This window comes from Mus pahari, chromosome 7 (assembly GCF_900095145.1).
Source record: "Mus pahari chromosome 7, PAHARI_EIJ_v1.1, whole genome shotgun sequence".
Taxonomy (NCBI): domain Eukaryota; kingdom Metazoa; phylum Chordata; class Mammalia; order Rodentia; family Muridae; genus Mus; species Mus pahari.
Window position 1 is genome coordinate 24,066,227 of NC_034596.1, and position 11,471 is coordinate 24,077,697.

At 44.2% G+C, this 11,471-nt stretch overlaps 1 long non-coding RNA gene across 1 annotated transcript in view; it reads left to right on the top strand.

Moving 5' to 3' along the window:
- The first annotated feature begins 1,840 nt into the window (after positions 1-1,840).
- The window catches only part of LOC110324983, a 73,383-nt gene continuing 63,752 nt past the window's right edge, over positions 1,841-11,471 (top strand). The window contains exons 1-2 of the long non-coding RNA XR_002380709.1: positions 1,841-2,108; positions 4,865-5,015. This is a non-coding gene — a long non-coding RNA (uncharacterized LOC110324983). The remainder of the gene's footprint in view (positions 2,109-4,864; positions 5,016-11,471) is intronic.

Below are 11,471 nucleotides of genomic sequence, written 5' to 3' on the forward strand. Positions count from 1 at the left end.
AGTTCTCTCTGAAAGGACGTAGGTCGTATTTTAGAGACCTCACCGTGTCTCTACCTCATGGGATAAAGGAAACTCTCCCTCTGGCTGCCAAGAAGCTTCATGTTTGCAAATCCATCTTTCACTTTAGAGTACACAGGGTCTCACCTGCACTGCTCTGGGACGCTTTCTTCACCGCACACAGGCATTGACTGGCTCCATCATCTATTCAGCGTCATCATCCAGAGGCCCCCAGTTCATGACGCTTCTCATCCTTCACATCAGCTCTAGCCCAGCTCTTCTTAGCTTTACTTCCAATGGGCCTGTCCTGCTCAGCATCCTCAGAGTTTCCAGTGTCACTACTGTGAGCCAGGCCATGCCAGATCTTTCCTGGTTTACTCTCAGCATCTCTGGAGCTCATGGAGTCTTCCTACATCCACTCTGGCCCTCTAAACTTCCCGCAGAAACATTCAGGGTGACCTTCTAAAATATGCATGTCAAAGTGTAATATCCTTTGCTTAAAATCTCTAGTGGGTTTGCACTGCAGCAATAAAAACTCAGCATCCCTCTTGTACCCTGAAATGCCGTGTGACGCGAAATGCCGTGTGACGTGAAATGCCGTGTGACGTGTGTGGTGTGGCTTTCCTCTCCATCTCTGTGCCCTCCAGCCGGCAGGCTCCCTGGTGCTTTTCTGTTCCTGAGGGGGCCATGCTCATTCTTCCTGAAGTGACACAGGACACCCTCAGTCTAGGGTGAACTTTCTGGGGACTCAGGTCCTCAGCTCAATGTCACCTTTTCAGCAGCTCCCCCCCCTCCCTTGACCTCCACTGTGAGTTTATCATGCTTCTTCTCACCGTCTTGGCTGCATCTCTGCTTATTTCTCACACCGTAGCCCCTTCTCTTCTGCACCCCTGGAGACTCTTACTGGCTTTCCCTGTTTTCGTTCCTTCTCTTATTTAGTAGACCACACCACACGTCTGTACCTCTGTGGCTTGCCTAATGTTGTGTCTTTTACTGAGATAATTTTATATGCCCCATTCTTGATGTCAAAGTTGATGGACATGCTTATTTGTATTTATCTCTAAAAAGCTGCACACATCCAGCCGAGATAAATTGATGTCAGCATGTTCATAGCTCTGGTTGCATGTATCTATAAACCTATGGTTCCTAGTAGAGGCAGAGAATCTCTTTTGCTGTGCTAGATACATACTTTGTTCTTATCCTTAAATCAAGAAACCCCAACACCAGGCTTTTATGTGATTAGAGAAACAAAATGAGTTGTTTTTTTTTTTTTTTTTTTTTTTTTTTAAATAAGAACAGAATGTAATACACCTCATGAGTTCTTCCATGTGACCTATTTCCCTTTGTTCATATCCACACTGACACATTTTTTCTATAGTTTTTATCTTCTCCCCTAGGAAGATAAAACAGCCCTTCATGATACATATTAATTTTAGAATCATTAAGTAATTAGAAAAACCAGGTGCGATAAATATAGAAGTCATTAAAAAGTTCATAGAATAGTTTGACTTTAGAAGGACTTTGTGCTTAAAATGTTTCATTCTAACCATGAAAAATTGACTGGATCCAGATGACAGAAAAGGAAAATGGGCAATAAAGGAAGGTGGGTGGTGTGAATGGGAAAAGTCGCCCTTGCATGGCTAACACAGACCCTGGCTTATATTCCACTGGGTGGTGTTACATTTTAGGTGTAAATTATCCCTTGTGGGCTCTTGTGCTAAGCTTGGTTCCCAGCTGCTACCGTTTTGACAGGTTATAGAGCCTGTGGGAAGTGGAGCCTAGCTGGAGGAAGTGGGAGATGGGCCTTGAGGTTTACAGCTGAGCCTCACTTCCTGTTCTGCCATGCTTCCTGGTGTGCCCACATGCAGTGAGCATCCTTAGGCTCCTGCTGCTCTGCCTTCTCCACTGTGATGGACTGTGCTCGATCTCAAACAGTGAGAGAGTCCAAGATGGCTTTGGTAGCAGACAGACTTTACTCTAAGAATGCACTGGAAGCAGGGGCAAGGTAGGACCACACCAGCAGTGTCATATAGGAAATGATAGGGCCCAGACCATCAGAAACCATTTAAGCTAGAGATTACAGTCATCCTCAAATCTGAATTGACCCTCAGGTGGGTTCTGCCTGCATCCAGCTACCCTTGTGCTCTGACTTGCTCATTCTCAAATCTACAGGATCTGTCTTGAACTTGAAGGAGGGAAATATGGAGGGAAATATGGCTGGGTAGTGAAGGCTACCTTCCTCTCAATCAACGTTCACAGAGCCAAGGCTTTGTTTTCCTGCTCATGCAGACTGGAAACTTTAGTCAAAGGGGATAATTCCAAGGAATATGTAGTGCTTTTATATGGGTTATGTTAAATAATGCACAAGACACGCCTGGCACAGATGAGGTAGAATGCTTAGGATCTGACCATGGCCAGATGCGAGGGCTGTTCTTCTATTGTCATCCGTTTTCTCATTTTCTTAGCAAATACTGTACTTATTCATTAGAAAATTAAAAAAAATATTTATTAACTGGGGTCCACTGGTAACCAGGGGGTTCTCCAATCAGGATTATAAATTAAACAATTTGTGGAATTATTTCCTACCTTGCCATTCCTATAGGGCCGTAGTGCCCTGAAGGACAGGGAAGGTGCAGAATAAGCAGGTTTAATGTGGACTGTCTCATCTGGAACCCGAGAACAAGGACGGGAAGATCGCTAATGCTTATTTGGCTTGCATCTGTATTGTTTGTTTACAAGGAGCAATGCTTCTTTGTAAGCTAAAACCTTTATAGAAAGAAACAAGAAGCCTTGCAAAAGCTCTGAGCGTTCCAACCTTAGACATTTAGCGCATTCCCCCTAAGTTTGACTCAAAACTGGGACGTGGCCTTGTCGGGAAAACATTCCCTAATGGATACCAACATTTTTTGAGTATATACCTTTCGGAAGAACATGTCTGCTGGGCTAGAAAGGCAATAAACTATGACCCTGCTGTCCTTTAGCTGGCAAAACAAAGTACTCCTTCAAGATTCCAGTGGCTCGCCTCAGAGGGTACTATAGGGATAGGTAGAGATCCTTCCTTCCTTCCCTCTTTCCCTCCTTCTATCTTTCTCTCTCCTTTCCTTCCTCCCCAGAGCCTTAAGCACATGCTCTGTGATGAGCTCCACCGTCCACTTGCTCTGACATGGAGGTTCTTCTGAACAATGAACAGCATCAAAGCTCAGCACTAAAATTTCAGGAAACATGATCCTCCATGCACCTTTGAAGGATGTAACCAGCTCTCAGCCAGGCACAACATTTGGACTTCAATCAGTCATAGTGGCTGTTTGGATCATGTTTCACACTAAGGCCAGCCCAGAGCTTGGACCAGTGGAGCATTCTCCACATCCCATTCTCTTTCCTGTGCAGGCATCCAGCCTCTAAATGTGGTCTGCCAAATCACTGAGCAGAGTGTCTGATCTACCACTCTTGTTCTATGTGTGGCTCAATTCTTAATTCTTATTTCATCGAGATTAACTTTTTAAAATCTAATTCGTGTGCAGTTTTTATTAAAACCATCCCAAGATGACCAATAATGGCAAGTAATGTATGCTGCTGTGTATGTCAGGAGTCAAATGCCCTTTTGCAATGTGCGAGGTGCTAGGGTAGGCTCCATTATAAGCAGCTGGACTTTTAGAAAGATGGTAAATCTTCAAGCCTATGTTCAGGGACGTGCTGTCCCTAATTTAGGCTTTGAGTACATGGCATTGACCTTTCTCTTGAAGGTCTCTTCTTTTTAGGAAAGGATGTGGCCTTTGTGGGCTGACCTACATCTTAGTCCCCACAAACACAAGCTGTTACTTCTAGATACCCTCTGCCTGGTTTCTGAAGGTCTATGCAGTTGACATGGGAAATGTGTGACCTTGAGCTCCTCTCCCACAATTCCCTATGGAGTATGTCACAGGAAGGACCTTGGCTATTAGCCAGCCTCCTCTATACAGTGACAGAACCTGCTGTGATTCTGTGCCCCGGGCCTCTGATTCCATGCACAGCTCAGGTAAGTCCCTAACCGGTTGTAGGGGAGGGTCACAAGTGACACATCTATATTCTCCCCCACCCCCAGGCAACACAGTATGTAGGGAGCGAAGCCAAAGATTTCAATTTGACACTTCTTAATCTACAAAACCAAGCCAGAACACAACTGGGAAGTCCCCATGGGAATGGCTGGGAAGAACTGTGGAAGATGGCTACGCAGCCTTCTATGACAGGAAGTCACCTTACATCATCTATGAAAGGTAAGTGCTGGTACCGTTCTCAAGCCTGAAGTACCATGCTGCCGGATAATTTATAGCAGAGAGACTGGCTATAAATCAGTCTCCTTTGTTTTAAGGAGGGGTTTTCATGCAACAGATTAGTTTTCATACGACAGGAATTAGGGAAAAATTGCAGCGTGTCATATTGTATGCAATAGCACAGAATTAGATTTCAAATTCGAACAAAGGGTTTTCACTGACAGCTTGCCCACCACTTCACGATGAGGGCCCTTGTGTGGAGCTCTTTGTGAGGCAGAGATAAGAGTGGGTGGCTGGATTGTGAGGTCAGTGGGAGCCCTGGGTGAAGGGCTTCCATGCTGGGTATTGAGGAATTAATGATGTCATTGTGACTAGACACCCAGTGCTCAGTGAGTCAAAAATCTTTGTTGGTCATTGCTGTTCCTACTATATTTTGTCTTTGGAGCATTGCGCTTTCAGAGTAGCATACATGGGGGGGGGGGAAGAGGTTGGATATGAGGGAAGAGCTGTCTTAGACACACTGGGGACACTGGTTCTAACACTGGTTGTAGTTGTTCATTTGATGATGTCTATGTCTTAGTCACTCACAGCTATTTCATGTATGTCAACCTGTGTAGGTCAAGATTGGTGCCCTTCTGAGCACAGAGTGAAGATCTGTGGTTCTCTTGTTTTTTTCTTCTTGACTCCTGGCACTTTGAGGACCAACAGTCTTAGATTGTACTTGTCAGATCATGGAACGAGGGAAACCTGGAAGGGAAAATCCAAACAGTAAGCTTCTGTAAAGCCCAATTCTCCAGGATTAAATTTTGCTCCTTTGGTGGTTCATCTTGTCAATTGATGGGATTCAGACTTGATAGGTGTAATGGTCTGTATATGCTCAGCCCAGGGAGTGGCACTATCATAAAGTGTGGCCTTGTTGGAGTAAGTGTGGCCTTGTGGGAGTAGGCATGCCACTGTGGGTGTGGACTTTAAGACCCTCATCCTAGCTTCCTGGAAGCCCGTATTCTGCTAGCAGCCTTCAGATGAAGATGTAGAACTCTCAGCTCCTCCTGTACCTGGCCTGCCTGGATGCTGCCACCTTGATGATACTGGACTGAACCTCTGAACCTGTAAACCAGCCCCAATTAAACGTTGTCTTTTATAAGAGTTGCCTTGGTCATGGTGTCTGTTCACACGAGTAAAACCCTAACCAAGACAATAGGAAACAAGCCTAGTTCATCTAGATTAGATTAACTGAAGTAGGAAGACCCACCTTAGATATACTTGGAACCAATTTATGGGCCAGCATCCTGGGCTAAATAGAAAGGAGAAGCTAGCTGAGCTCTGACCTTTGCCACTCTCGGCTTCCTGATTGCAGAGGAAATGTGACCAGTTGCCACAAGCTCCTGATGCAACGCATTTCCTACTGCGAGGGATTGTACTCTCATGGTACCTCAAAGATCCTCTCTCTCCCCTCAGTTGCCTTGGTGACCATCTTAATCACCCTGACTGGGGAAAGTCGTCAGGTACTTCCCTTTTACTTAAAAGCCTTTCACTTTTTTTTTTTTTAAATACCGCTAACATAAAAGAATATGATGCTAAGGCTTCTGTGTGCTTCTCCTGCCTCTGGCTCTGGAAGGGTGAGGACCATAGGAACGTGCTTAGCACAGTACAGAAGGGACAGAGGGGAGTGACCTAGGGTGATGGCTCAGACAGATGTCTCCTTTTTCCTGAGTGTAGACTCACAGTCCACAGGTCACAGAAGCCTCTTTTGGGAATGGTTTCCCAGTGGGGCAACTCATCTCCACCATTTGCATATGTGGCTTCTCATCGGTACTCATCAGGCTTTCAGGTTGAACTTAAAAGAGTCTGGTCTTCAGGGGACAGAAGGGGATTCCTCACAGTGAATTGACGGTAAACCTCAGGGCCAGGGACCAGGCACCAGGGAAGTCATCTGTGTGCACTGCTGCAGATTTGGGTGTTTTGGAAAATTTCCATCCCTTTCCCCCTTTAGTCCTTTAGATGAATGCAAATGTTCCAATTCTAGTAGAACTATGGAGCGTGCTATGGCCCCAGACACCTCTCAATTCGTCACATGGACTAGGTCTGGAGGTTTCTGCTGACAGAACCTAGACTATGAGGTAGAGATGGTGCTGAGTAGATTTGGGGATGGATGATAAACACTGAACACATCCCAGAGGATGTAGAGGCTGAGCTGCACTCAGGGAATGCTGGAAACTTTTGGAACTGCTCATTCGTGATCACTGGATGCTTAGAAGTGCTTGTTGTGATGGGACAATGTAATGGCACTCTAAGTGACCTGGGGTACCCTCCTGGGAGAGAGATTCTAGAGACTATTTTCAGGACTGGAGAAGATCCTCCAGGTCTGGGCTCTGCACCAGCTAACCTGGGAACTGGGTGGAGGAAGGAGGGACCTGGGGGTATGCTTCTGAGGAGAGGGCGGGGCCCGCTTTAGACTGACTTGTCCTTAGTCAAGGAAGTAGGAGGAAGTGTTAGGCCTATGTAGATAGATTGTAGAGAAAATGTCTGAGTGAGATGCATTTTCTAAAAATGTAAATAAGATGCAAATTAACCTGTTTGATTTACTGACTTCAAAAGTCAATTAGTGGCACCCTGAGGGAGGCTCTGGGCTGTGAGTTGTGTGGAAGAATGAACTCTGACCCCCTTGTTGTGTAACTCCATTGTGAGCACCATCACCTGGCACAGAGAGGAAGCTAAATTTGTGTTTGTGGAAGAGTCATTACATCTCAGGCTTTTCTTCTTTGATCTCATTTAACACAGAGCAGTTAGTAGGATTAGAATGATGTGACTAGTTTGTAATTGAGTGGGAGAGGGACGGAGGGTGAAAGTGACCAAGATTCAGTATATAGATAAACGAAACTATCAAACAACAAAAATAGCATCACTGAGAGAGCTGCTGTACCTGGGTCCACAGGGCTCTGGGCTTCCCTTTGCTGTGAGAGCTTTTTATGAAGTGCTAACCACTATACTGACTCAAGAGAAGGAAGCTGAATTTTTCTTGTTGGAGAATGAGTAAGTAGCTTGGGCTTGAGCCTGAAACGGAGACAATCCGTTGTGTCAAACTCAGAGATAGACACGGGTGTCTTGTCTTAGTATCTTCTTACTTTACTGTATTAAGAAAGCACAAGTGGGGTGTAGGGAGGCACGAGGCAAGCAGGGGCAGCTTAGTTGGGTATACCTAAGATGAAATGCACAATAAGCACATGAGTACACGTGTGTAAATGACCCAATGGAGCTTATATTTCATGCCATACTGGGGAATCACATGACTAGTCCTTTGTCCAAGGACATTTGAGATGGGGAACATAGCTCACTTGATAGAATGATAGCCTATAGGATGTACGAAGCCCTGGGTCGAATGTCCCATACCACACAAACCATGCATGGTGGCACACACCTGACATCCCAGCACTGGGGGAACAGAAACGGAAGGGTCAGAAGTCTAAGATCATCCTTGACTACACAGCTAGTCAAGGCCTGTCAACCTAAAAAAATTATTAAAAATGAATATTGACATATAAAGAGCTTTGCCATGATATATAAAGATTATAATTTGATTTTTCCCCCTTTTGATATCATTCGACCTCCAGGTTAGAAAAATCTCAACAGGCATACTTTCCCTTCACTTATCTTGGCGTACCCCTTGGCGTTCTCTAAGAATGGCTTTGATTATCCTGCCCACAGCCTTACAAGGTGGGTCATGATGGTCTGCTGTGCTGAGTGAGGACTAGGCAATGTGAGGACTAGGCTAATGAATTTGTGTTCCCACCTAGTCAGTGTCAGCTGAGCATGGCCTTCTGGGAGTCTGGTCACTGCAGACAAGGGCTGTGTGCTAACCATTGTCCTGCCCTGCCTCTATGCTGTAGACAGCAACCAGCTATCCCTTCCCAATAGGTTTGAGACAACTTTCTCTGACTTCTCCCTTCTCTCTCTTCCCTCCCCTCCTCCCCCTTTCTCCTCTCCTCCTCCATTTTTTTTTCTCCTTTCCTTCCTAGTCTTATTTTGGTTGCCTAGCTAATCTTGGAAGTGGTAGAGTTGGCCCTGCTGTCTGGTCAGTCTAGTAGGGGTCACATCACTAAAGAAAACCGACTTTCTCTCTTTCAGTGGCTAATAAAGGCCCATATCTCCTCAGCGTCCCCTTTCCATGCTGTCGTTTTTTTTTCTGGCTGGAGCCTGTGCTGCTTCTGTGCATGCCCTTACAGAGGCACCAACCAAGACTGTGTTTCTTGATGTTGTTGAACATCTCTGGCTCTGGCTCTTGCAATCTTTTTGCTCCATCTTCCACGAAGATCGCTGAGCCTTGTGGGGAGGATATATGCACACACACACACACACACACACACACACACACACACACACACACACACACACTGTGTTAACTGCCACGGGCTGAGGGAGGAGCTTCTCTTTGAGGGATGCTCTGATCTATGAGTCAATAGGAGCCATTTTAATGCTATGTGCATTTATCAGAATGATAGAATTAGGGCATCCCCGGGGGTCTATGACTAATCTAGCCACAGGTCCTTGGCCTTTTTAGCAGTACCAGGTCATGGAGTAGTCTTTAGGTCCTACCAGGAAAAGGTTGTTTATCCCCACAATATTCATGCTACTACTGTGCCAGTGGGCATATCTTATCAGGTCAGGCATTGCTGTAGCTTGCAGAGTCCATGGATAAATGAAGAGTGAGTATTTTTCTCCTCTAGCACCATGTGCAGCACCTTTCAGTAGCGTTATTCTCCCCTACCCACCCCCACTTCTCTTCCTTTCCATCCTTTAGTTTTAGAGTGGATGGGGTCTTACTATGTACTACAAGGTGGTTGTGAGCTCACTGTGTTGGGCTCACTATGAGTGCTGGATAGATTTATCTCGACTTGACATAAACTATAGTCATCTGAGAGGAGGGAACCTCAGTTAAGAAAATGCCTCCATAAGATCCAGCTGTGGGGCATTTTCTTAATTAGTGATTGATGGGGGAGGGCCCAGCCCATTGTGGGTGGAGCCATCCCTGGGCTGGCGGTCCTGGGTTCTGTAAGAAAACAGGCTGAACAAGTCATGAGGAGTAAGCCAGTAAGCAGCACCCCTCCACGGTCTCTGCATCAGCTCCTGCCTTGTTTGAGTTCCTGTCCTGGCTTTCTTCAGTGATGGACTTCAATGTGGAAGTGTAAGCCAAATAAACCCTTTCCTCCTGAACTTGCTCTCTGGTCATGGTGTTTCATTGCAGCCATAGACACCCTAAGTAAGACACTATGTCACTATGCAGCCCAGATTGGCTAGGAAGTGATAAACCTTCTGCTTCTGCCTCCCAAGTGCTAGGATGCCAGGTATGTAGCATCATGCTAGGTCGTTCTAATTTAGATTTCATTGTAGTTATTTTGTTTGTTTGTTTGTTTGTTTATTGTGGGCCAATGCATGCTATCACTTGCAGGAGTCTGTCCTCTCTTTCCAACACACGTGTTTCAGGGATGGAACTCAGGGTCTTCAGCTTGGTGGGAAACACCCTCATTATTTGCTGAGCCATTTCCCCAGCCCCTAACTTTTTCTTGACCGACTAGATATTCACTCCTTTTCTATTTTAAATATAATGTTAATTAACCTTAGATAAATATCTATACAAACATGTAAATTAGACATTTTAAAAATAGATGTATTTCTAACTCATTCACCTAGCCTTATGCTTAAGGATATTTATTAAAAATAGTTGTTAATATGTAAAATGTCCACATCATATATGGAAATGATTATTTGACTTCTAATTTTCACGTAGCTGTACAAATGCTCTGTGCTGATGGATTTAATAATATTTAGCCATGCTTGTATTCTGAGATTAGTATAATATATACTATGTAGTAATAAATACGTAATTTTTTAAAAATTTGAAGCACACTCTTATTAAGTTCCCCAGACTTGTGTTGAGCGCACTCCGTAGCCCAGGCTGGCCTTGACCTTGTGATACCCTTGTATCAGTCCACTGAGTGGTTGGGATTTCAGGTGTCCGTCACTAGAACGGATGCCACAGTGTTGTCTTAACACTTGTTAAGGGGTTTGCACTTTTACTCCACATAAATGAAACTTCCCTTTTCATACTAGTCTGATAGACAGTTAAGAGCCTCTTCTTTCCTGTGATCTACAGTAATTTGAAAGAATATTGAAGTTATTGATTTTGTGAAGATTTGGTAGATTTCTATCAAATCTATTAAACACGTGGATTTTTAGGGAGGCATTACGTTTGGGGGCACACTTTAACAATATTCTCTATTTACTGACCAGAAACTGACTTAACATTGGATTCCTATTACTTATGTGAGTTTTGATAATTTCTATTTTCCTCTAATTCTGTCTATTTATATTTTTAGAGCTGCATGGAACTCAGGAACTGGGGTCTCATGATCTCCCAAATGTATCCCTTCGCATCCCTTATGGTGCTCATGTGTGGGTTTGTATTTTTAAAAATCGCATTAGATAATACTCACTCTCTGTGTTTATGCATTCATTTATTCATAGCCTTTTGATTTATCGTGGTGATTCTTCTCAGGTTTTGAGCGATTAATTTCATATTTTATGTTTATCAGAGCCACGTCTATTATTCTCTTCCCTATTTTATCCATCTTCTGTAATCTTTCTTTTGATGAGGGATTCACATGTATGCTTCATTTATTAATGTGTGTGCTTATGGCAGTTCATTTCTTCTCTGATCTACGCTCTGAATATGAGCAATCAATTCGTTCCAGTGCAGAGCATTTTAGTCACTACTTTTGTCTATTTGTAATACAATTCCAGCTTGGATTTTTCATCTGTCTGTGAATTGAGAAAGGGCCTTTAAGTTTCCCAATGGTGGGGTTTTTAGGATTCATTTTTGCGTTCTAATTTCCTTATCAATTTCTGATCCTGTTCTGTCAAATTTCCTCAGGGCTTACATTTTGCTTCTGTAAACTAAAGGCTTTCATTTCTGAAAGGTATAATGCTCCCTGTCTCTGCAGCATCTCTGTTTCTGTGTCTTTTCTGTAGGTCAAGGTCCTTGTCTGTGCCATTCTGTCTCCATCTTTCTCTGTCTTTCTGTTTCTCTGCATCTCTGTCTCTGCATATTGTATCTCTATCTCTTGGTCTCTGACTCCTTGCTTCTCTTTCTCTCTCTCTCTCTCTCTCTCTCTCTCTCTCTCTCTCTCTCTCCCTCCCTCTGTCTCTCTTTCTCCCTTTCTCTCTCTC